This window comes from Gadus chalcogrammus, chromosome 23 (assembly GCF_026213295.1).
Source record: "Gadus chalcogrammus isolate NIFS_2021 chromosome 23, NIFS_Gcha_1.0, whole genome shotgun sequence".
In the NCBI taxonomy this organism is placed as follows: Eukaryota; Metazoa; Chordata; class Actinopteri; order Gadiformes; family Gadidae; genus Gadus; species Gadus chalcogrammus.
Window position 1 is genome coordinate 19,084,018 of NC_079434.1, and position 10,098 is coordinate 19,094,115.

Here is a 10,098-nt window from a genome sequence, read left to right on the forward strand (position 1 = left end):
CGTAAAAACATCTTTCGCGAGAGGTTTTTGCGCGCGCTGAGAGGCTGCTTTGCGTGCGCAGAGATCATTTGCGCGCTCGCAGTTAATATCTACGGGTGTTGAATAATATAATACGCCCGAATGCATCTTTTATCACGTTAGTGAATTATGGCACTAATGTGTCGCCATACCGGACCACTTCTCCCAAACAAACACTCGCTGTGTTCCGAAACTAACGTTGGCCCAAATAAGTGTGTACCATGTGTATTTTCATGCATGAAACGAATAGGGGGCAAAAGTGTAGGCTACGGTGTCCTACGGTGTCCACACTAACAGAGCAGATACCGGAACATTTTCATGACCTGACCTGTCGCCATATCAGATTTAGGTTTGTAGTAGGTCATGTCATAAAACAGTTGTGAAATAATGAAGACAGGCCGAAGCATTTAATCAGAGTCATTAGAATGACATTGAATGACATAAGTCAGTTGAACCTGATGTAATAAACATTCTTGTATTAATTTTGACATCATGGGGTGACGTTTTTTTTTAGAAGTTCATTGTTTTCCTCTCCCAAAGCATCTGGTCAGGCGGTCAGCCATCTTGGAGATCATTGGCCCCCACTGAATAAGATGCATTTCTATTGGACGGTATAACGTGTTGAGGACGTGCCGGTGGCTCCCTCCAATGGTGGAGGAGAGGAACTACAGGGACGGGGGGGCGGAGGCCAATGCTGCTCTTTTTTTTGCCCTGTGAAACACAAACACAGAGACTTACATTACATTTTTCATAAAATGTGTGTGAATGAATGAGTGTGTGAGTGAATGAATATGTGAGTGAATGAGTGAGGGACACTTACCTAAGCTGCATGACCTTCCTCAACACCCAGGGCTCATTATATCTGCAGCAGTACAAACGACCACTCTCCGTTTGGAAACTACACAAAACACAGAGACACCGTGAGTAGTCTGAGCCATGGATGACACCCTAAATGAGGTTAACACATCCTAACACACAGGTTCAAACGAAGACACACATCTTAACACACGTTCAAAGCTAGAGATGTTCTTTTGAAGAACACATTCGTTCCATATTGCTGGTCACTTACATGATGGCATTGACACAGTGATTGTTTCTCTTTTGCACCATGTAGTCCACGATGGTTTCAGTGATCTGCTGTCTGCTCACCCTGGTGCAGCATTCAGAGACCCTCCGATCTGCTGAAGGAGAGACAGAAAGACGGTTAGTTTCCCTAACTTTCACATTGTAAGACGGCAGTCCGTACCTTGGTTCTCGTGGCGTCCCCAGAACCCAGGTCCCCGTCGGCCCCATCCTCCCCTCACCTGCAGATCCGTGTCCGGTCAGAGCGACCACCACAGCCAGCAGCAGCAGGCTCTTCGTCACGGTGCCACAGGTCGTCATCTTCACTGGTTCTGATTGGCCGCTGCTAACGGGAAATGTAATCAAGAGATAGACAGGAGGACGGCGAAGAAGATCAGGTGTTAATGCTCTGCTATCGGTAGACCAGTGGACGGCCCTCTCTGAGCAGGACAGGGATATTTATATTGTGATAAAGGAGAAGTGCTGGAGTGGTATGTCTCTTCCGTCTCTCTCTCTCTCTCTCTCTCTCTCTCTCTCTCTCTCTCTCTCTCTCTCTCTCTCTCTCTCTCTCTCTCTCTCTCTCTCTCTCTTTTCTCTCTCTCTCTCTCTCTCTCTCTCTCTCTCTCTCTCTCTCTCTCTCTCTCTCTCTCTCTCTCTCTCTCTCTTTTACACTCTCTCTCTCTCTCTCTCTCTCTCTCTCTCTCTCTCTCTCTCTCTCTCTCTCTTTACACTCTCTCTCTCTCTCTCTCTCTCTGTCTCTCTCTCTCTCTCTCTCTCTCTCTCTCTCTTTTACACTCTCTCTCTCTCTCTCTCTCTCTCTTTTACACTCTCTCTCTCTCTCTCTCACCCAATCTCTTAGTCTGTAGATCTATATGTATATATCTATAAATATATCTACTATATGTATATATATAAATATATTGATCTATATGTATACACATAAATATATTGATTATATCTATCTCTCTCTCTAACAATCTGTCGACCTCGAACGTGTCCCGACCCTCCCTCGGGAAGCCCTTGTTTGACCGCTTTCTGACGCAATATCGAAAGTCCCTCTCAAGTCCCTTTGCTCTGGAAAAGGGAAGGAACCAAGAAAGGGAAGAGGAGGAAGGATTACAAGCCAAGAAAGAAAAAAGAAAAAAGTCTCCAATGCATTTGTTGCTTGCAAGTTAGTACAAGCCTTATTTAAGTGTCGGCCATGTTGGTTCTGCTGCGTCTTGGAAGAAGTGCACGTGGGTTTAGAACCAAAATTGCCACTAAGTGAACGACCATTTAATCCTTTGTTTAGTTGACTGGTCCCAATTATTTCCATTTTGGTTAAACATTATGCTGTTAAAGGTACAATATGCTTTACATGAGTCTGCTGCTTAGGCTCTGGTTTAAAGCCATATTGAAAAAACCTTAAAGGCACCCAGTGCAACTTTATGTAAACATTCAATGAAAAATAAACATTCAATTGCTAGTCTTTTTTACACGTAGTAAGTTTCAATAACTCCATACCATTACATATCGACATTCAAGGAGCAAAGATGAGACGTCGTTGTGTGGTGAGAACTGATAGAAAATCGTAAACAACAACAATCGCCCGTGGGGAGAAGCCATTTTTCCATTGACTGGAAGCCTGCTTTATTTATTGTAGGTTACAAAAAATAAAGAAAATGGCGGCATTGTTGTTGTTATCGATTTTCTATCAGTTCTCACCACACAACGACGTCTCATCTTTGCTGCTTGAATGTCGGTATGTAATGGTATGGAGTTATTGAAACTTACTACGTGTAAAAAAGACTAGAAATTGAATGTTTATTTTTAAGCCTCGAAAGTTGCACTGGGTGCCTTTAAAGAAAAAATATATATATACAATTTGCTACCATATATGTCTACCCCAATATGTAGACCTCTGGTTGTCCCAATAGCCACTCTAATCGGCTCTCTCTCCAGATGTGTCTGTATAACTTGCTTGTTTGGAATGTGTTTAGTATCTACATATAATATTGGTTGTGTGTCTTCTTTCCTCTCATCCTCACCTGTAAATCATTTGGATGAAAACAGCCTCTTCTAAATGTTTTTATCGCCCCGTTTTTAGGATACACTCCATGATTTACGCTGCAAGATTCAGAATTTTGGTCAAGGTGTTTTCTTAGTATCACTGTCCGTGTGAACGGACACTTGAGGTTGTTGATTCACTTCCTCTTCCCACGAGAGTGTTTCAATGAAGTGGGAACAACTCTTGCTCAAACTTGTGAAAGAGACAAATATGATGACAAGCAATAAAGAGAGTCTGTCAGAAATATAGAAGGATAGACAGACAGACAGACAGACAGACAGACAGACAGACAGACAGACAGACAGACAGACAGACAGACAGACAGACAGACAGATATAAAGAGAGATTTATTGATGGATAGGCAGACAGTAAAAGATACAGACAGATAGATGGATAGATAGATAGAGATAGAGAGCGAGAGATATAAAGAGAGAGAACATGAATGATGGATAGAGAGGACAGGCAGACTGAAAGAGAGACAGACAGACAGACAGACAGACAGACAGACAGACAGACAGACAGACAGACAGACAGACAGACAGACAGACAGACAGACAGACAGACAGACAGACAGACAGATAGATAGAGATATAGACTGACAAAAATGCAGACGGACAGACAAGCAGAGATAGACAAACAGACAGACATGTATCTGGATAGATAGAGTTGTTAATGATGATGATAGAATAAGTGTGAATCAGAGGGGCCACACCCCATGCTCATGCATTACGTGCATACCTTAGTGACTGACCAGGTTACCATGGGAACAACTAACACCCTCCATCACATGCCCCCCTCCCTCAGAAGACACAAGGTTCACATTCCCAGACATCACTCCCTCACACATTGACTCGCTCAATCGCTGTAATAGAATGGATGTCATGTAAAACAGATCCCATTTGTGAACTTGCTCGTTCATGCAGACTCAAGATCTCTCGACCTCCCTCTAGTGGCCAGAGTGAAAAGAGTTCAGACAAATTGCTGTAGATTAGAAAGATAAACCAAATTTATGAAGATGAATAAGGATGCAAGAGAACCGTGCGTGGTATATTTAGGATTTTTCATACCGAATAATTTTGTTGTTGAAAATAAAATGAAGGCTTAAGGTAATTTATCTTAATTTAAGGAAATAATTTAGGCCTTCCTTCCACTAACCAAACACACGCTGTCCATTTTCATCTCATAAACTGGAGAATGGCATTCTTATCGCACAATCACATGATTTACCACCGATTCCGATATTCATTATTGGTGCTTATTACAGTTTTTCTCAGTCGCTTTGGTACATTTCTCGAATCATCCTCAACATTTGCAAAACAGTTAATGCATTTCTCAAAACAATTCTTACAAATAGCAAAACACCATGGATTACCTGCAAGAGCCATAGTCTCTTGCTCAAAATCCTTTGTTCATCTCTCAAAAGTAAATATCTGTCAATGAATATGTCAGTGCCATCAGAATGAGAAGTCATTTTGTCATTGTGTACGGATAAGACAGTCAAATTTCTTAGTCATGTTGTCAATATAACGGTGTACTCTGCAGGGATGTTCTGATGTAAAATATGGCTAAAGTTTTGAAGACGGTTATTGTAAATTGTAAGTTACACCTTAGTGTGTGTGGGAGATTGATTGCAAGAGACTGGACAAGATTCACATTTACGCTTTGACTGAACTGTAATTTGTTGACGACTATGTCATTGTAGCAATGAACAGGACAATCTCCTTAGGGTAAACTGTACATGCATTGCTGTAGGAATTACAGTGCAGTCTTCCTAGACCTCCTGACATTCCTGTATGTTGTGCCACAAATTCTCCTTTTCACGCAACCTCAGTCCTCTTTCTCACTGGCTGTTGACCCCATCCAATTCCTTGTCCTTTCATTGTCAGACAATGTAACATTGTGTTGTGCTCCAGCTACTTGCTAGCAGTGGTGGGTAGTAACGCATAACAAGTCACGCAAATGAGTAAAAAAGTAAATTTTTTTTTTTTTTTTTACTTTTCAAGTTCCTTTTTTCAAGTCTGTAATTTTACCCTTACTCAAGTAAATATTTGATTTAGAATTCTACTCTTTACTCAATTACATTTTCCATTGTGCCTTCATTAAAATGAGTATTTTGATAAAGACATTATCGTCGTTGACTGTAAGCGTACACGTTAGCGACGCACCCGCCTTATGTTGCAACATTGTTGCGATTCCATAGCCGACGAGACGCGTCGACCGTTACGTTGGGACTGAGGGATAGAAACGCATGGATCCAGACACGCAGGAAGATATTTTCGCCAGGGGGTGCAGAGTTTCAGTCCACGTATAGTTTATATAATTCTAAAGATACTATGTTACACTGTATTCTGCAGACCACTCATAAACTTGTTCGTCATTGTCTTGTCTGGCTTCTAACACGTTATGTCTTTTTCACTGATCCACGCACTCAACACAAAAATGTAAAGTAACTTGTAATTTGAGTAACTTTAAAACAAAGTACTTTTTTACACTTACTCAAGTAGGTTTTCCATTTGGAATATTTACTTTTACTAAAGTAGATTTTGAAGGAAGTAATTTTACTTTTACTTGGGTTTAGATTTTCCGCACTCTACCACCACTGCTTGCTAGTTTATGGTTCATGAGATGCACCTTTGAGCTATTTCAGTAAACTGGTTGATAGTTGGTTGATCTAACACTTCACACATTTCACTTCTTTAGAGAAAGTCAAGGATCACCTGGTAGTAATTTACCAATGCAGGACAGAGTAAGAAAAAAGTCTAATGGAAATGTATAGAAATATGCTTCACATATTATGACAACTTGTTCAACCATTTTGCATGTAAAGACTTATGCAATGAAATAATGCCAAAATGTTGTGGGGGTGAGACTATTCAATATAGACCCATTTCAATACATTTTGATTAACATGGCAATTGATAATGTAGGAAAGAGCAGAGAATTGTACATAATTATTTGCATGAACATACCAAAGCATTTACAACTTGTTCAAATAAATGAGAAACTGCTTTTTTGATGTGCACAAGTGACACACTGATGTGAATGCTGAACAGGTAGTTTTGAGAATTTCAATTCTGATCTGAGAAATGTACCAAAGCGAGTGAGAAAAACTGCATCGTAGCATGGATGACGACCTCTTGTGGCCATGGAGGGCAAATGCATAAATCACACGTGATTTATGTTGTCCGTTCTTTTCGATTAGATTAACTTGAAAGTCATTTTAAGTAATAACCACCTCCACGTGCAGATCGCATCGTCTGTGGATGAAAGCTCAATGAATGGTGCAGAAAAGACTCCAGATTGAATTTAAATATGGATGGACCCCACGTGTCCACATTGTCGCCTCTCGTCCTGATGATCACAGTGGTGCATAGTGTTGCTGTTATCAGAAAGTCTGCTTGTTAAGCTTTGGTTGCTAAACTCAGCTGAAGGGGACTTCCAGTCATCCAGTAGCCAGACGAAGCAACAGACAATAGCCCTGCTGTCAGACATAGGCCTAAATATACCAGTCAGACAGAAGATCCCCTCTTAGTCACACACATCAGGAAGAAATATACAGCGGGCTAAGCAGACATATTTCTATGAATAGGTTTCAGAACGACTGATTGATATTTAATACACTGTTATTTTGCGTAAGTAGAATCACGCTAGTTGAGTGAGTTGCACAGCTAGTGTGGACAGAACATTGAGTTGTTTGAATTCAAATGCCTTTATTCTTATCAGTTACAATTCCATGTTTTCATAAACCACACTTAAACAATTCGGATAAAAAAAAATAAACACTTTTTCCAATCCAACTCAAATATAAAAATTAAATAAATAAATAAATAATAAAATAAATGCATTGTGAAGGATATTTGTGTTAATAGGTTTAAAAATAGAGAATAAATAATTAATAAATAAGAAAGAAAGAAATGGAAATGACGGCCATCATCCAGGCCGCAGCAGTGGTTGGCAGGACACTCCCCTCTTAAAAGAGAGAGGGACAACAGTTTTACAATTCTGCAAACTTAAAATATCCTAAAATGGTTTTGCTTGTACTAGAATTTAATACGTAACTGGCTTGATAAAGACGTTCATTCTTGATGTATTTTGTAAGGAATTTAGTCATTATTAATATTTTATTACGTATTCTATGCAAAAGAGGATTACTGCCACATGTGATGGAATACAAATACAATATGTGGCCCTACTCCTCTTCCAATCTCCCAACTTCCTAAACGGACCTAAAACTAACAGAGCCCACACCATATAGTTACTGGGTGACAGTGATACACACCTTCGTGAGCATCTTCAGCTTCTGTTTGAGCCACCGGGCTCTCGGGTCCACACAGAACTTGTCGCCACTGGTGGTAACGAGACTGGAGAGAATCAAACAGGGTCACTTCACGTGAATTACACACCCAAACACACATGCATCGGACAGTGTCTCACCCGGAGCTATCTTTGAGCTCTTCTTTTCTTTCTTTTTGATGCAAGTTTAGATGGAGAGTCTAGCTGAACACTAAAAAGCTTGGTGACAGCACCACCTGTTGTTAGATATCAATGTATATATATCTCTTGCTCTCTCTCTATATATATATATATATATATATCGAGAGAATGGGAGATGGGGAGAGGAAATGAGAGAATTTGTCAGACATAAAGGAAGAGAGAGAGAGACCGTAGATAAGTCGGATGATGTCATCATCATGGGACATCACCTGGCAACAATTTGAGCCAATAAAAAAAAAAAAACCTGCACGGCCCATCCTTGCCAATGCTAAGAAATCGAGAGAGAGAGAGAAAGACAGAGAGACTACGAATCGCAGAGGAATGAGCCCGTGCACCAGAGCGTTCCAGCAGCTCTCACATGTAGGCCTGGATGCCGCAGTAGTCTTCGCTGCTCTGGGCCTCCTGCACGTAGCACTCCGACACGTGGCTCCGTATGATAGCTCTGCTGACGGACGGGCAGCAGGCGATCGCCCTCTGACCCTGCGCCTCGGCTAGAACCACAGAACCACAGGACAGGTCGGTTTATCTCGGTTAACCCTCAACGGACCCACTGTCTGCTGGGCCGAGGCAACCCAAGTGTTCAGAGGAATCCTTTGGGATTTGATTGATGTTTTATTACCAATTAATCTTATATATATTTTTTTTTTACAATTAATTCATACTCAAACCATACTGCACACAGAAAAACACAGACAAGCGCACGCACACGCACGCAGACACACTCACACACACACACACACACACACACATACACATACACGCACACGCACACAGACACATGCACACACACACACACACACACATAAACACACATACACAGACACACATCATACTTAAATGGTCATGCCCATACATGGACAGATTTAGTTCCTGACACATTTATTTTTATATTTTAAAATGAAGATACAGACACACACACAAGCACACACAGTCCATGTTCAAATACCTTGGAATGCAGACAGGATTATCATAATGAATGTGAGCAGCCACAGGACACAGCTTGTCGTTTTCGAAGGAGATGTCCACATCTTCATGGTGTCCTTAAGGCTACTGATGCGCTGGAGTCAGAAGGTTCTTCTGCTAAGTTCTGGACGACCGGGAGAGAAGATGCACTGTGGAAGACAGAGGGGGGGGGGGAACTTATATGTCTGAACAAAAGAGGAACCTCCTAGAGGTCCTGGACACAGGTTCTGTGGAAATAATCTCACACACACACACACACACACACACACACACACACACACACACACACACACACACACACACACACACACACACACACACACACACACACACACACACACACACACATATACACATATACACAGACACACATCATACTTAAATGGTCATGCCCATACATGGACAGATTTAGTTCCTGACACATTTGATGTCTCAGGGTTCAAGCGAAAAAGTGCATGCAGCATTTTCCTAACTAGCTATGTTAGCTATCTCTATCATTTTTAATGACCTTGACCCTGTTTTTTCAGTGGTTATTAACAAATTTGGACCTTAATTCAAGTTAGTACATAATATGTTGTTGAAAGTTTGCAAGTGTATAATAAATATATGGCCTGGCAGGCCACTTGAGACTGTACCTGTGATAATATGCAAACAAAATTAAATTTAATTGAAAGCAGTAATAACAGTTCAGGCATGGCACTTATGGCTTTGCGGTGTGCTGTGTTAGCATTTGTAATGCTATACCTTACAACGCACCATCCATTATGAACTGAGGCCTTTTATTGCATTTCCCCTTATGCAGTCAGAAGCAACATGTATATGGCCGAAGTATGAAATCATAAAAGCATCAAGTTTTCACATCAAACGAAAGATGTAATCGTTTATAGTTGGGGTAGAGCCGTATAGAGTTCTGCTTTTCACTGTTCCTGTAGGCTGAGAGACAAGGTGGGTCCAGTGATCGGGTTAAGGTGTTTGGGTTAGGTGTTAGATGGGTTAAGGGGTCGGGGTGAGGGATAGGGGCCCTTAAGTGGTTATGGTAGTTTGTCAGGGATAAGGTAAGGGGTTGGTTAAGTTGTTGGCCTTATTATATATTGAAGAAAAAAGGGAATGAAAATTTAAGAGGAAATAAATCACAAATAAATACAGCGAAGTAGGCTACTCCCGTTATTTGTAACCCTTGCTTGTTATGGTAATTTTACTCAGCCACTAGATTTGATATTTAAAAAAATTCAATGGACAAAGTTGAGGAATATTATTAGTTTTGATTAATTTTATTTTAGCTAATAGCTTTTAAGTCTGTTAAATCAGCCTTTTCTTTTTTTCAATTGTATGCTGGGGAATGTCGTAGCCTAGGTATTAAGGAATGTGCCACATTTATCCTAAGGCTGTAGCCTATTATGAGTGTACTCGACAGAACAAGAATCACCCTGTGACCCATCACAAACGGGGAGCCACTTCCCCGTCCGCGCGTAATGTCCACAACACTAGAATGTAAACTTGCACCGGAATAGCCT